This window comes from Lagopus muta, chromosome 4 (assembly GCF_023343835.1).
Source record: "Lagopus muta isolate bLagMut1 chromosome 4, bLagMut1 primary, whole genome shotgun sequence".
Taxonomy (NCBI): Eukaryota; Metazoa; Chordata; class Aves; order Galliformes; family Phasianidae; genus Lagopus; species Lagopus muta.
The window spans coordinates 20,462,402-20,478,440 of record NC_064436.1 but is presented as its reverse complement, the minus strand read 5'-3'; the positions used below and the strand labels follow the sequence as shown (position 1 = coordinate 20,478,440).

General features: G+C 44.8%; 2 protein-coding genes across 8 annotated transcripts in view; one reads left to right on the top strand and one right to left on the bottom strand.

Moving 5' to 3' along the window:
- The window catches only part of ENPP6 (ectonucleotide pyrophosphatase/phosphodiesterase 6), a 206,197-nt gene that overhangs the window by 72,616 nt on the left and 117,542 nt on the right, over positions 1–16,039 (bottom strand). The gene's annotated exons all lie outside the window — the stretch shown is intronic.
- STOX2 (storkhead box 2) overlaps positions 1–16,039 on the top strand; it is a 126,066-nt gene that overhangs the window by 22,735 nt on the left and 87,292 nt on the right. The window contains exon 1 of one of the 4 annotated variants that reach the window (XM_048942102.1): positions 14,787–15,074. The exons of the other annotated variants lie outside the window; for them this stretch is intronic. The gene's annotated coding sequence lies outside the window, so the exon portion shown is untranslated. Of the gene's footprint in view, positions 1–14,786; positions 15,075–16,039 lie in introns of those variants that run through there. 4 annotated transcript variants of the gene reach the window in all.

Genomic DNA, 16,039 nt, shown 5'->3' with positions numbered 1-16,039 from the left:
CTTCGGAGTTGTTTGAACATGTCCTAAGCTCACCGTGCTTTCAGGCCCTGGGATCCTGGGAACTGCAGTGGCTACATGCTGGGAATCCCACGGTGTCACAGCAAACAGGCTCTGCTTTTCACATGCAAAAACATTCACAGCTCCTCTGTGGTCAGATGGACACAACATCTGTACAACTCTGGACAAGCCCATGTGGTGAAAGATGTTCCCTTAACTTGTGGAAGGAAAATCAGATGTGACAATGAGAAGTGTTGGCAATAGGACAAGAGGTAATGGCCTTAAGTTACACCAGTGGAGGGTCAGGTTGGATATTAGGAATAACAGCTTCTCCAAAAGAGTGACTGGGCATTGGAAAAGGCTGCCCAGTGAGATGGTACAGTCATCGTCCCTGGAGGTGTTCAAGAAAAGGGTAGGCGTTGCACTGAGTGACACAGTCTGGAGCCTCTGAGCAGGCTCTGCAGGGTGGTTCTGGAGATCTGTGTGCAAACCCACTATGGTGCCGGCCTCAGGAATTTCTTCTGGCACCTGCTCACCTACCTGAGTGCAATGCAGCTTGCTCTGCCTGGGATGTGAGGCAGGAGGTGGGTCCAAGAGGAGAAACTGAAGGAACCAAACAGGGAGCACAATAGGTAAAAGAGTCTCCATGGGCCTAGAGTTGGTAAATGACATTTGTACTGATTTGTGAGGCTGCTATCACCTTGAACCTTAAACACTGCTTCCCTGATGATTGTCATTACCTGTCAGGAAACAGGTGGGAAAAGTGTCCAGGAAAAACAGGACAGACTTTTATATAGTTTTGGCAACTGAGGCAAACAGTTGTGTTTCCATTTGGCATTGTGTTTCTTGGTGCAAAATGGCAGGAAATGGGATTAAGAGATCACTTTCACACTTGTCTGTGCATTAACTCAAACACCCCAAATATTCCCCTGACGAGAGTGTCATCAACACAACAACATTTAATCTCCATATTGCAAAAATCTGACATGACTTATTTTTAGCATTGCTCGTACCAAACCTGACAATTGCCAAATCTTTGCCTTTGCCTTCTGCTCCCCCATTTTGGTTTGGACACCCCCCATGCATTTCCCCATAACAAATCTTTCCAGTTCCCTTGATCATGGGAGTGATGCAAGGGTAGTGGTAATCCCGTCTAACACCTTCCCGTCCTTTCCCCTAGATTTGTGCCTGCTTAAATGTGCTTTGCGTAACTGCAGGTGGATAATCCTATGTGTTCCTGTGGAGGCAGGAATAAGAGGACTGTCAAGAAACTAGCGTTGTGAAGACCGGTGCAACTTCTCCAGCTGTGCTTTTAATCAGGATGATTGCAGAGCCCTGACATTTTTGTGTTTGAAGACTTGTTGATCAAGGCTAGGACTGTGAGCCCAGAAGAGGTATAGAAGAGCAAAGCAGACTCAAGACTGCTCACTGTCAATGTTCAACCAGCAGCAGTACTTGAGTTCATTGCATGGCCACCTAGGAAGGGTCCCAATCCACATGCCTGTGCACCTGTGTGCTGAGCAGAGTGATGATTGTCACACCACTCACTTCTGTCCCATGCATCCCATAATAATGCAGTGCCACCTTCCTTCAGCCTGCATCAGCCCCTGCATGAAATCCCTGCACACAGCAAGACCTTCTCCACCACAATTTATCTCTTTCCTTTGCAAATAAGTATGAAGTTCTGCTTTCAAACTGCTTTTACTTTGTGGGGTGGTCAAAGCCCTTCTGCAATTATCAGAGGGATACACCTTTAAATCACTTAAAAATGAGCAAATGGTTCTCTCTAATGCTAAGTAAAGCAGTTTGCAAATTCCAACTACCCTTGTAAGCTGAAGATACCCCCTTTCTTTTTTTTCTGTTATATGTTTGAGCTGCCCTGAAGCAGAGATGGAAACTACTAAAATTGCAGCATGACAGTAGTACTACACAAGTGTTTAATCTAGGATTTCTTTTGTGTCTCCTTGACTGACTAATCTCTAAAAACAGCTGGAATGAAAGGCATCTAGAGTTGTGCTTGGAGAAAATAAGTTTGAGGTATTCTGCTGAATAATTGCAGAAGCAGAGAGCAGAAGCCAGTGGTGGGGCCCCTTGCTGAGTGAGCGCTGCGCTCCCTGCATTTAGGCACCAGTGGCCCCAGGAATGGTGCTGCTCTGGACTCAGAATACCCTCCTGCAGCAGCTACCTCTGGTGCTCTGGCCAGCCATGTTACTGCAGGGATTTTTCTCTGCAGTGTGGAAACTGTTGCTTGTTTTTGTTTTGCCTTCCACTGACATATGCTTCAAGTGAAAGTTTATTGTAGATTGTTTGAAAAATATGTATATCCTTGTGCTAATATCCAACACAGGCTAGTAAAAGTAGTTTGCAGCTGTTTAGTCAGTGACATTTTTTTTCCTGTGCGAATTTTGTGATGTATGTGGCTTACTATGACAGCCCACTTGTCTGCTACCCAATGCATTTGTCTTTGCTTTGTTCCATTGCTTGGCATTGCTATTTGTGGATGGGGATTGCTAGGGAAGGGCGCTGGTAGAACTTTTTGGTAACACTTAGTACTTTGTAGATACTATTAGATTAACTGCAGAATGGTTTGGGTTGGAAGGGACTTTTAAGATCATCTTGTTCCAACCCCCTGCTATAGGCAGGGACACCTCTCACTAGATCAGGTTGCTCAAAGCCCCATGCAGCCTGGCCTTCTGTGCTTCTGGGGGGGGGGGGGGGGGCATCCACAACCCTGCTGAGCAACCCATTCCAGGGTCTCACCATTTTCACAGCAAATAATTTCTTTTTGATATCTGGTCTAGATCTACCCTCTTCCAGTTTAAAGCCATTTCCCCTCATCTTGTTGCTACGTGCCCTTATAAAAGCCCCTCCCCTGATATCCCCCTCAGAGATTAAATGTATTGTGCCCCTTTATGTTGCATCTGTGCAGCCTAGTTTTCTCTGTATCCATCACTGAAGCTTTTGTGTTATTCCTTGGTGGGGCTGCTGTGTAGACCTTGGCCCTCCAACCCCGTGTCCCACCTTGCTAGCAGTGCTCATTCTGGATTCACTCCAATATTTATCATAGATGAGAGTGTCACAAGCAGAAAGAAGTGCCTGAATGGCAGAGCACTGCTTGCTGATCTCTTCTCCAAGTGGTCGCCACACACAGTGCCCAAGCAGGCATGACAGCAATGCTGTGATTTGTGCGGCATGCAAACGAGCAGCCACTCCTCTCCAAAGAATGTGCTCAGGAACAGTGGCCTTATTAATTTATTTTATTTGGCATTATTAGGGGGAAAAAAAAACACCCTGTGTTGTCAGTATTTTCTTTAAATAGTTGATTCTGGAAACAGGAAATTCCTTTAACTCTGGAAACAGGATGCTGATATGACTATTACATATTTGTTTTAAATCTTTCGATTATCCACCAGTGCCCTTCACCTCTGACTTTCTTTCAGCTGCTCAGAAAAATTCTCTACTTTTGATAAGCCAGTGTCTGTGAGTATTGTGCAAGATCCCAGGGTATGGTTAGCTGCCATGTAGTAGCAGCATAGTTTGTTGCAAAGCTGGCAGAGCTCATGTTTTTTGTACTCGTCACATTTATTACATGTGTGAACACCAGAAATTCTGTGCAGTGAGGTGTGTGACATGGAATTATGCTCCAATGAGTCAATAAAATCAAAACAAGAGAGAAAATGAGGATTGTCAGGATGAAACTAAATTAAGGATGCTATTTTATTTTTTTATTAGTTTATTTAAGGCTGGTACTAGGACTCCAGTAATGAGAAAGATGTAACTGGAGTACTTCTAGACATTCAGGACTAGAAGGGAGCTCAAGATATCTTCTAGTCCTTGCCCCCAAGAAGGATAGATGCTTGTCTCCAGAAATTGATACTTAACTTCAAAAATGTTGATTTCACAGCCTGTCAACAAGCCCAGTTCCAGGGTTTCATTCTCCAGGCTGTCAAAAAAATTTTTACTCCTACACCCAAATTGAAACTTCCTACCCATCGAGGAAGGGTTTTTACTGCTTGTAGGAAAGCAGCCTGGTCTAGTATTAAATGGGGAGGTTGGTGGCCCTGCCTGCGGCAGGGGGGTTGGAGATTCATGATCCTTGAGGTCCCTTCCAACCCTGGCCATTCTGTGATTCTGTGATGACTGTCTTTTCATATAGTTATCAGGTCTCAAGAGCATGTTCTCAAGATGTAGTTGTCACCTCTTTAAGCCTTGTCTTTATTCAGTCTTCAGAGATTTTACCCATAGATTATGTTTCTAAACGTGAAACTGAAGCTGGCTTCTTGGATCCTACCCCAAACATGCCCACTTTAGTCTGCAAGGGTTATTTCCCAGGCTGGGCAAAGTCTTCCATCCAAAGCCTCACCACAGCTGAGCAGAGAGAAGCAGCTGTCTCTCAAGGTGTGCCTGTGGTTTCCTGTGTGTGCCTTGGTTGTCTTTGCAAAAGCAATGTGTCATTGGCCCCGGACTGGTTTGCCATCCTCTGTAGCTTTGGTGTTTTGGAGGTACTGCTACCTCCCCATTTATTCCTCTTTTATTTTTGTGTATTTTTTTTCCCTTCTATGCAGAGCAATATGCTATTAACTCTCCTGGGAATGTGTTGGCTTTGAACTAATTGCAGGCAGGGTCAGAGTGCCAAGTTTTGGTTTGGAGTAGTTGTTTTTTCTCTTTCCAAACCTTGATGTAGGTCCAGGAGAATAAAGGTGTTTATGGATGTATTATGAATTAGCACCTTGGTTGCCAGCCCTCTGTAGCCAGGCCCCAGCTCTGGTGGGGTACTGTGATGCCTCTCAAGCTACAGTAGGTGTGTGGACCCTGCTGCTGTGGCTGGGAGACCTGTCTTGTTCAGCAACCCCTCAAATGTGTTATGGTTCTAATTCACTTCTGATTAGTTCACTATCCATAGTATCCCATCCATGATTTTAGCAGCATGTCAGTTTTAGGCACAATACCCCATATGGCTCCATCATACAACCTCTGCCTCATCCCTAGTGCTGGTCTGGCCCAGGACATGGCTGCTTTTGAGGTTAACTTCATTAGTTCTTAAAAAAGGATTCTCCACAAGGGATCCTGAAAAAGTTGCCATACTAGTGGGGAAATAAAACAAACCAGGACAAACGCTTTGTTTTAATTCCAGCATAACGTGTTAGAGCAGTTCAAGTGTGCTTTGACATGCCAAGTGTTCATGGTGTTTTTTCTACATTGGTTAGTCTGAAAAAAAACAGCTATTGGTGGCAGCTGAAAGAGGAAAGATGTGTGTCTCTATACATCTCTGAGATCAATGGTTCTGTGGTTCAAGGGCAGACTGCATTGAAGCTTGTAAATGGAAGAAATGGAAAGAAAAAAAGAGGAAGAAATAGTTATTTCTTTGCCTCTATCAGTTTTGATTCTGTCTTCTTGGGTTGCAGAAGGGCAGGTGACTGATTTTTATTCAGCACCCTTGGGACAAGGTACTGAATTGTGCCCACTGTTGTGCAGCAGCTCATGACTGTGCTGGCTCGCTGGGTGTGCTGGAGTCGTGTTGCACAGCCAGGGTACCTGAACGAGTAAGTGGGACCAGCTTAGCTGCAGCATCACCCTGTCTCTGCCCAAGGATGTGGCTCCTAGCCATAGCAGAGGAGAACTTCCCAGAGAATGATGCTTGAGGTGAGTTTTGCTGCTTTGCAAAGGGAATGGGTCTCATGCAGTTCATCAGCTCCACATTTCCTCAGTGTTTTGTCACTCGATGCAGTCATGCAGGCTTCAGGTTTCAGCCAAAATTCCTGGAAGAGATGTTACACCCACTAATAAATGCTCTTCTAATTAGTGTGACTTCCAGCAATGTATGTGAAGGTGCCAGTCATTCCTCTAGTTTTCCCCAAGTTCAGGGCACTGATCATATTCTCTTGAGCTACAATATGTGTTTGTATGGTATGATGTCTGTCGTGCTACAGATAATTTACCTGCATCAAATTACCATCATATTCCTTTTCGGTTGTAAATCGGTGGGCTTCTCGGGTATAAAACATGCTAGCATTTTGGAGCATGACTTATTCTGAAGACAGTAAGTTTTCAAGGCATTTAGCGTACTCCTGTGCATTTCATACTGAGTCATGACTTGTGAAAAATGGTAGCTAGGTTCCCTCTGCTGCCTTGATGGAGGGTTGCCATTTTATTGAACTGCAGATGATCTCTGCTGCTGGCTTTTTGCTTCAGCAAATGTATAGTTAACTCTGTTGCTGGTTTGTTAGACAACCATCTAATCTAGCTGTGGCTTTGCACACGTGCATTTTAGCATCTCTGCTTGTTTATATAGGAGTAGCAAATCATGTTTGCCAGTCCAAGTACTGGATTTTCTGATGGCTGGGGCCTGGAGCACATGCCCTGTGAAAGAGGCTGAGGGACAGGGGCTGGAGATGAAGTGGTTCTAGGGGACCTTACAGCAGTCTGCTCACGCTGTGGGGATGTTAATGAAAAGATAGAGCCAGGCTCCAAGGGACAACTGTTGTGAACTGAAGAGGTTTTCTGAACAAATATTAAAAATGTTGTTATTAATATATATTTTAATATCTCTGTGAGGATAATTGAAAGCATTGAAAATTTGCCCTAGAGGCTGTGGGAGCTCTATCCTTGGAGGACTGCAAGGTCTGGGTAGAGCAGGACCTGTGCTGCCTCACTTGAGTAAAATGCAGAATGGACACAGAGCTGCTGGAGAAGGTCCAGAGGAGGGCCACGAGGATGGTCAGAGGGCTCGAACACCTCTCCTACAAAGTTGAGGGTTGAGGGAGCTGGAGCTGTTCAGTTTGGAGAAGGGGAGGCTCCAGGGAGACCTCAATGCAGCCTACCAGTGCTTGAAGGGAACAAGCTTGAAGCAGGAGAGGCACCAACTTTTGACGTGATCTGCAAGGGTGACCAGGCAGAATGAATTTAAACTGAAAGAGTGAAGATTTAGATTTGATATTAGGAAGAAATCTTTTACTCAGAGGGTTGGTGAAGTGCTGGAGTAGACTGTTCAGAGAGAGAGCTGTGGGTGCCCCATCCCTGGAGGTGCCCAAGGCCAAATTGTATGGGCCCTGGGGCAGCCTGAGCTGGTGGGGGGGCACCCAGTCCACTGCAGGGATTGGGGCTGGGGGGGGCTTTAAGATCCTTTCCAACTCAAACCATTCTGTGATTCTATGCAGTCAGGGTTGGTCCTTCTGGGAGCAGAAGGCTGGGCTGGAGGTATGCATGTCCTCACCATCACCCCTGTTCCACAAACCCATGGGTGAATGCTGCAAGACCGTATGTATGACTCTGAGATTTTGCAAGCCCAAGTTTGCAAAAAAATAATAAATAAAAATCCAAAACGAGAAACAAAAAAATAAATCTTTGTTTCTGGTTGGACGCAGCTCAACCTGCATGCTGTCACAGGGATGCCTCTCCATGTGCAGAGCGGAGAGCTTGTGACTGAGAACCGTGTTCGGGTGAATTCATACTCAGCGTGCAACTTGAGAAAGACTTGTGCTGCTGGGGCCGGGCTGGTGCCGCTAGGGGCCCCTCCAGGCACGGGGATGGCAGCTAAGCCCGCCTTTCTGTGAGCTCTCTGGGATTTTTGGTATGAAACTTACCCTCTCTTCCTCTAAAATAAAATAAAATAAATGAATGTGAGGCAAAATATATCCTGCTCCTAGCAGCACTTGCGGATGGCAGGCAGATACAGTGCTCTGGTGCTGCCAGGTGAATAGGGCCGTGCCGTGTGTGTGACTCAGCTAGGGATTGGAAAACATCCTGCCCCAAGCTCTTCACTTGTGCTGCCAGGTGCAAAAGGGTTGGGCGCAGTCAGGCCCTTTTTAATTTTTGTCTTTTCACTTTCCATCCCCAAACTTGATTTATTTTAGAAGTACGACCCCTAAGGTGCGTGGGGGCAGGTCTGTTTCCAGATCTGATGTCTGTGTGTCTGAATACTGGTCTTTCTGCTGATACAGTGTGAGATTGCATGAAGGCTAAGTGCAGAATATTACTCCTGCCTTTTAGCTACAGATTATTTTATTCTACCTCCTCTTGGCGTGTTCTCCAGGAAATCTGTGTTTGTTGTTGTTGTTGTTTTTTAATCCTCCTTTATTCTCTGTTTTCTTCCTTTTTCCCCCTTTCTTTATCTGTGACTCTCCTACTTGGCTTGTTTGTTGCTTTTTCCTTTCCTACAGCTCACCTTTTGCATCCTGCAGTGTTTGGGGTTAGGATGCTTGTGGATTCAGATAGACACAAAGTACTGGGGTAGCCTTGCTTCTCATGCTGTATTTTTCCTGTGTTTTTCATTGGTCCTTTACAGTTGTGAAGGCTTTAAGGCAAGTTACAGTGTTCTGAAAATTTCAGCTGTGCATTTCTATCAAATGGACTGTGTTTGGCCATCGCAAAGTGTATTTGACAGCACTAAGTTAAGTGGCTAAATACCTTGGTGATTTATAGACAGCTTATGGAGGAAATGCAGTTATTCATTTGTCTCATCAGAATGCAGATGGCTGATGTACAGTATGTGGATAACATAAGCATTCTGCATTTAAAACTGTCCAAACCTATTTTTCAAATGCAGCATAACCCAGCAGTCATAGAATTCACAGAATCATTAAGGTTGGAAAAGACCTCTAAGATTACCTAGTCCAATGGTCAACCTACCACCACTATTGCCCACTAAGCCATGTCCCTCAGTGCCACATCTCTAAGTTTCTTGAGCACCTCCAGGGATGGTGACTCCACCACCTCCCTGGGCAGCCCATTCCAGTGCCTCACCACTCTACTGAAGATATACAGTACTGGTGTACACCTTCATGTTCAAAACTTCTGCTGAAGATCAGGCTAACACTTTTGTGAAAATGATATGTATATGCATGTGTGTATATATATATGGTCACTTTAAAGCAAATACATGCCATCAGCTGATGAAAAGCACCTTTTATGCTGTTCTTCCCTTCTAAACTAATATATATATTAAGCTAATATATATATTAGTTTAGAGACTCACCAAATCAGGTTTTCCAATATGTATGCAATTCTTTCATAAACATAAGTAATGGCAGCATGAGGAATGTACTCCTTAGCTGAAACTTGAGTTCTCAACTTCCAGCCTTATAGTGAGACTTTATATTTGCATTCTTAAGCTTGTAAAACTAGAGAATTGGAAGTTCTGGCAAGCTGTGCTTTAGCGTGGTGCAATAGCACTGGCTGCAGTGCGTGTCTGCACAGCTCACCATCTGCCTGTCTCCAGCCTTTCCCTTTGTTTTCTTTTTGTATCACTTTATTTTGGTTCTGCAGATGTTTCTCTTCAGTAGAAGGGAGTATAAATGATAGGATTTCATTCCTGAGCAGCCTATAGAATAGCCTGGTGCTGTTCCTAGAAGACTCTTCCCCCTTATTAAATGGGTCATTAAAGTTTGGAGTTAAACACAGCAGCGGGAAGAACAGAGAAGCAAATTGGGAAATTGTTTCCTGAAAGTAAGCAGAAAAAAAGTGTTATCCATACTCACTGTGTTGAGGCGATTGTTAGGTTAGCATGGGAACATCCTCACAAGCGGAGGAAGCTGGTGAGAGGTAAACCAGGTGACAGGGATGCTGATGTGGACAGTCCTAAGGATGTCATCCCTACACAGAGACATGGTAGAAATTCCCAGAAGGGCTTTCTTTCCCTTTTCCTACCTCTGCCTCCCGCCCCAGCACAAGTCACCAGAGGGAGGGTGAGGCTTTAAAAAGAAACTGCTGTTGTGCAAGTGTTGGGTCGTGATGCTGTTTCCCCGGTGCAAGGAGCTGAAGGAAGGAGTTGTGGCACAGAGCTGATCTCAAGTTGCTCTCCTGGCAATCCCGAGGTGTTCACCTGATGAATACGTCCTCCAGGGTTGCAGGATTGACCCAACTGGAGGTGCTGCCCTTGTCAAAGAGATGGGAAAATCAAAGAGCTGGGCAAGTGCTCCAAGCAGGGTGTCTGTGCTGCTTGCAGGGAGTTCAGGAACTGGGGAGGGCTGTGTGTGATTATATTCCTGAGAGGGGAATAGGTTGTGGCAGAGCTTTCACCAGTGTGCTGTGTTGGTGATACAGTGTCCTACTCCAGCCGTATTCAACCCGTGGCCCACTCATGGCCCAACTCTCCCTGCAGCCATCCCCGACATGAGCTTTATTACTTATGTGCTTGAACTACAGGATATGTATTATGAGGGCTGCTCTGAAAGCAATGCCTCCTGTTTTATGATGTCGGCCCATGAATTCAGAGGTGTATATTGGTGGTACAGCAGTGTAGGATGAACTTTCCCACCAATATTCCATTATGTGTTGTTGCCATGTGACAGGTGGCAGCACAGGGGCCCTGTGACACAGTGGTGCCTGACATGGAAGTGTGTATGAAGGAAAGGTGTGTCACTGATCTCCATGCAGAAAGAAATGGCACTCACTGACATTCATCGACACTTGCTGAACATTTCTGGAGACCAAACAGCAGGTGAGAGCACAGTGAGGTGGTAGATAGTGCATTTCAGCAGTGGTGACAGTGGGTCACCTCCACTGGTGCAGATTGCTGTGAATATGGCATGCAGGCTCCTGTTTGTTGCTGGTGAAAGTATGTAGCTAATAATTGTGTCTGTAATGAAAAATAATGTTTTGTAGCTGAGAATTTGCTCTATTAAATAGTATTGTGTTCTTTGTATCTGTTGTAGTATCCATGGAAATAAATGGAAGGCATTACTTTCAGTGTAACCTATGCATGTGCAGCCCTAGACAATTCCTCTAAAGTCAAGGCAGCCTAGGCAACCCACAAGGTTGGACACCCATGGTGTAGTGGCTGGGCAGGTCTCAAATCCCTGTTAGCAGCCACAAAAGGGATTGCTATAGGCTGCTTTGAGTTGGATGTGCGTGTTGGTGGGCTTTTGGTTGTTTTCTTAGTTATTTGAAGAAGTGATAGAGATCTTAAGGGTAGATGTGCCAGAACAATCATTCTCTTTGTGAAAACTGGGGGTGCTGGCATTACTGTACCTGGCTGACAAGACTAGGGGTGGTGGGAAGAGTTGTACTGAACTTCTGTGGAAAGAAAGCATGGGCGGTTTGGTGGCTGTCCCTCCAAGCTTTTGTAACGTGGTAGGTCTGGGATACAAAGGCTGCGTCGGGATTTAACTGCCATGTCTATTTTGTAGCTAGAAGGAAACAAGGTATATTAACGTGTAGCATCTGCTTAATCAAATTACACTTCTTTGCCGTATTTCACTTCTGCAGATGCTTCTAATAGGTGCTGATGGGTATGCCATGGCAGAAGAAAATAACATTTGTGTTGCCTGTTAAATTAATTACACTGATAAAATGAGGCTACTAAGATGAGCCATCTGACTCCCGTGATATTTTTATAAAGAACCAAATTGAGTTCTGCTGTTATGATTAGTGTATTAAAAGTATTAGGTTTGTTGTCTTAGCTGTACTGTGTCTTCTCATACTCACTCCTATGCTGATTGCTAATGACAGGTTTTGGCAGGAGCTAGAATAGGCAGTCTTTCCTGTGATAGGAACCAGATGGACGGTTTTGCTCTGGCTGCCCTTCCTATCGAGCAAAAGGAAGGGGAGCCCTTTAGGGGGAGGACTGATGGAAAACTAAATGAATGGTGGAGGACCAGTTCTTCTTTTTCCTCTGCTTCTCTTGCCTCGAGGATCCTGGTTTTGCAGCTTTCAGTCTCACCCTTGGCATAGACTTCTTGGCTCTCAAGGGATTATGCTGTATGTAACATTTTCATTACCGACACAATTGATGGAAAAATCACATTTTATTATGTGAAAAATGCAGTGTTCTTGACTGTCAAAGCTCCGTTCAGCTGGAAAAAAATCTACGTGAGGCACTCTTTTGTATTTCATGTTATTTTGTGCATTGGTTGGAATGAAAAAATAATGAAAAGCTGTATTTTTGTCAACTTCTGCATCTGTGTGACTGGCAGCGCTGACTGATTTGTTTTTTAAATTTATTTATTTCTTGTACTAAGCACTACTATTCTCCACCCATTCACGATAAATGCAAATAATATGTGGAATGTTGGGAAAAGATAGATGCAAATTATTCAGTCCCTCCAGGTAGGTCTGCAGAGGAACTGGAAATGTGACTGCAGGATGGAAAAGCTTGGAAAAATACTGCCTTTAAATGAACTGCAGCAATGATAACAGGATGGCCGTCTGTCTGTGTTTTAGGTTACTGTCGACACATCTATTTTATTTTGTTTCCTCTTATTATTTTTTTCCTTTCCCCTTTTGCTGTGAAACTTAAACTCCGGAGGCTTTGAATACTTCCCTGAGGTTTCTAGATACCAGAGCAATAGTGGAACTCCTTGCTGGCTGGCCAGAAGCATCAATTGCAAAGGCAGAGTTGATGTGTGTCCCATCACATGCATGAGATATCACGGAGCTCAGGGCTGCCCATGCCTGTGCTGCCCATGTAGTCCCTTCTGCTCTTGCTGTAGACCAGAAGAAGAGATTGGTGGTGTAAACCTCACTGAGTGTCACACAGCTCACAAAGTGACATATATCCATGCACCTGGCTTATGCTGGCATCCCCTTCTTCACCACTGTGATTGCTTGAGCTACCTAGATTAAACCTCAGGGAGCTATGCTCTTCTTTTCTGCACCACACCTCTGCCTGTGGGGTCAGTGTTTCTATCTCCTCAGCCCAGACGGACTGCTTGATTTTTTTTGATGATGATTGGATTCTTTGCTTATGTCATCTGATGCATCTCACTGACCATAAATCCCTCTGTCTCTCATGGGACTGCGGCAGCTCAGGGTGATGCTCTCAGAAGTGCTGAGGCTATTAGGAAAAGAAAGCTAAAAAGTCACAGTTGACTGTGAGAGTGAGTAGATACATCCAGCCAGATAAATTTTTTAGCAGGAATCCATGTTTCCCTTAAGGGAGAAATCCTTCCTTCCCTCCACAGCCATGTACCAACTAAGGTCAAGTATTACAGAATCATTTGGGTTGGAAGGGACCTTTAAAGACCATCTGATCCAATTCCTTGTGATGAACAGGGACACCTACAGCTCCATCAGGTGCTCAGAGCCCCTCCAGCCTGACCTTGTCTGTCTCCAGGGATGGGGCATTCACTGCCTCTCCAGGCAACCTTGTTCATCTATATGCCTCTTGTCTCCTAGCCCTGTGTGAACTGTGTGTGCCTAAAAGCTCTTCCACATACCTGAAGTTACACAGTTTGACTTGGCTTCCTATTCTGATAAACTGATTGTTGTTGAAGAAGAAAATGAGCTGAGAAAGACAAACTATCATTTACATTGCCCAGGCCAAGGGTGAAAAGGGCAAACTTGTTGTTCCTGGCTGCATTTGCACCTTGAATTCATGACATCATTTCAGTTAAACCAGCATATGGCTGTATTTCCCGAAGCTTTCTGCACAGCTGCAGGAATGGCTTCATGGAGACTGTGTAAGGCGTTGGGGGCTTTTCAGGAAAATTATGAGGAACTGACCTCTTCTGTAATTCAGAGAAGGGCTGTCCTTTTTGCAAAATGGGAGCTTAGCTGTCTACTTGCTTTACAGAAAAATTGCTGTAGACCTGGAAACCATTCATCAGGAGACTGCAGTAGAAATGGTTTATCAGGCCATCTGGGCAGCCAGCTTGAGGACATCTAGTCCACTATGGTCTCTTCAGTGAGGACCATGAGGGAAATCTTAGTCTTGGGACCTTCCTGGCCAGAAGGAGAATAACTTGCTCTGCTTTTATAGTGAGTTGGCCTGGTGAAGGTTCTGGACTTGTTAGAACTTGCTGGCCTGGATGGTAAATGGTCGTCAGTGCATTTGTTTGAACTAGTGAAATGCTCAGTGATGCAAGGAGGAGACCAGAAATAGTGAGAATTTCCAACATAAGAGGATCTTACTTTTTTGCAACTTTTATAACCTGGCACACTATTTGTGCAAGACCGTAGTGCTGGGTTTTTGCTTATTTGCTTCTTTGCTTGTTTGCATGAGGAGGGCTTGGCAGAGGGGTCAGGGAGATGAATGGTGTCTTGAATAAGTACAGAAGGGTCAGTAAGATGAGGAAAATAATTGTGGAAGAGGGCATGAACTGAAAATGAAGAAGTGCGAAGTGGAGGGAAAGAGAGGTGACTGTGGTAGAAGAGGATCATCTTAGGAATGAGCAAGCAGCTGTTCACAGAGTAGATGGGAAGAGTAAAATCCAAATCAAGGCAGGAATGCTTGCCCCATAAGGATTTGGTGCTTCCTAGTGCTGGCCCCAAATTTTCAGCCCTGTGCTGCTGGCATGGGGATCTGCCTGAGCCCCTTGGCCTGGCCAGACCCACAGACCATGCAGCCTACAAAGGCCTAAGTAGCACTGGTGGCTCCCAAAATCTGGAGTGCATACACATTTGCAGCAAATGCCCCTTGCCATGTGGCATGGGGATGAGTTCACTGGTTCCTTTTGCCACAATGCCTTCTGCTGGCAGAAGTCATTCTTGTGGATTTCCTTGTGCAGCAGGGTTGGGGAATGGGAATGCCGTAGTGCCTTGCTTGGTGCCCAGGATCCCTGGTGTAAGAGTTCAGAGAGTTACACACCTTCCAGTAACTGGGCTGCTGGTGGGAAGCCAAATACTTGCTGGCCACAACACAGTGCTGGACTCCGTGCACATTTCTGTTTTCTAATCTGCTGCCGAAAGCGCTGTGTTGCTTGCTCAGGCAAGTCCATCACCGCATCAGGAGTGTGTGGGAAAATAACAGAGTCAGTACAACTGGAGGAAAATACATGATTGTCTGGTTGGCCATTTGAAGCTGAACTAGCTTGTACTTTTTTTTTTTTTTCCCTAAACAACACCCTGAAAAAAAATGCGGTGTGAGCGGGTATGAAATACAGGGAGAGTTTGCTTCTGTTAACATACAGCCGACTACTCTCAGATACTTCAGTACGGCTTTAGAGAATGCCAGGGCTCAGCGAATGGGACTGGTAGGGTATTGGATCTTCTCTGCTCAAATTAGCTTTGTGTGTAAGTCCGCAGCACTGAGGAGACGCTGTGTGATCACCTGGGGTGTGTCAGCTGTGCCGCTGGTTGTCGGCAGCACGCTTCTCTTCTCCAATCTGTGCTTGTACTGGAGGGAAGGACCCAGGCATCAGGTAAGCACGGGAGGACAAACCACATCCTGGGCTAACGGGAGGAGTGAGGGGTTGCGGGTGGGCAAGTACGGAAAGGGGCTGGGAAATAAATGTGTTCAAACTAAAGCAATTCTGAGCTCCTGCCTGTTGAAAATGCTGAGCTATTTCACTTCTGCAAGGTGTAGTCTGTACCTTGCAGCTCCTGTTTGCTGTTACTGTTTAAGAGAATTCAATGAGACAGAGCAGGATAATGGGCTTCTGCTGCAGCAGAAATGCCAACATAAATAATTTACTTGCTAATTAGTAGACACTGCTCTAATGAAAAAGAATTTTTACAACAGATTATTTTTTATCGTATCAAACACTGTATTTTAGAGGTGGTCATTCTACTTGGGCTTTTTTCTTCTGCTGGGTGTTAGCGCAGTGGTGAGGATTAATCACTCTGCTATGTGGCAGAGCTGCTCTCTACTGAGAGATTCTGGGAGCGGAGGCTTTGGCTTGAGGAAAATGCCATCCAAGTTTTGCAAAGTGTATTTTGGAAATAAAGGCTGAAGTTTAGTTTTAAAAAAAAAAAAAAAACACAAAAACAAAACAACAAACAATGCACTTTTCCTTTTTCTTTTTTCTTTCTCCCCCACTAAATGAGGTCATGCAGCCTGATTGCCTCACCCATCTGTTGCCATTCATAAGTATGTTATTTTTTTAAAGGGCAATACTAAATGGTATTATGTAGCTACCTACTTTTGCCTGCCTCTTGGCTTGTCAAGCACTGTCATTATAATATCGACCATTGTTCTTAAAGCGGAGTTTTGGTTAAAACAGTATATACCTGCCATCTGGTTGAAAAAATGTAAGCTTCCTACACAGCTAAGTGGAGTTGTACTGCGATATTAGGAATAGCTCATGTTCTCTTGAAAATAGCAGCTGATGGCAGATTGCAGAAATCAGCCAGTTATCAGTTGTCATTAAGCTATTTGATATCTGAC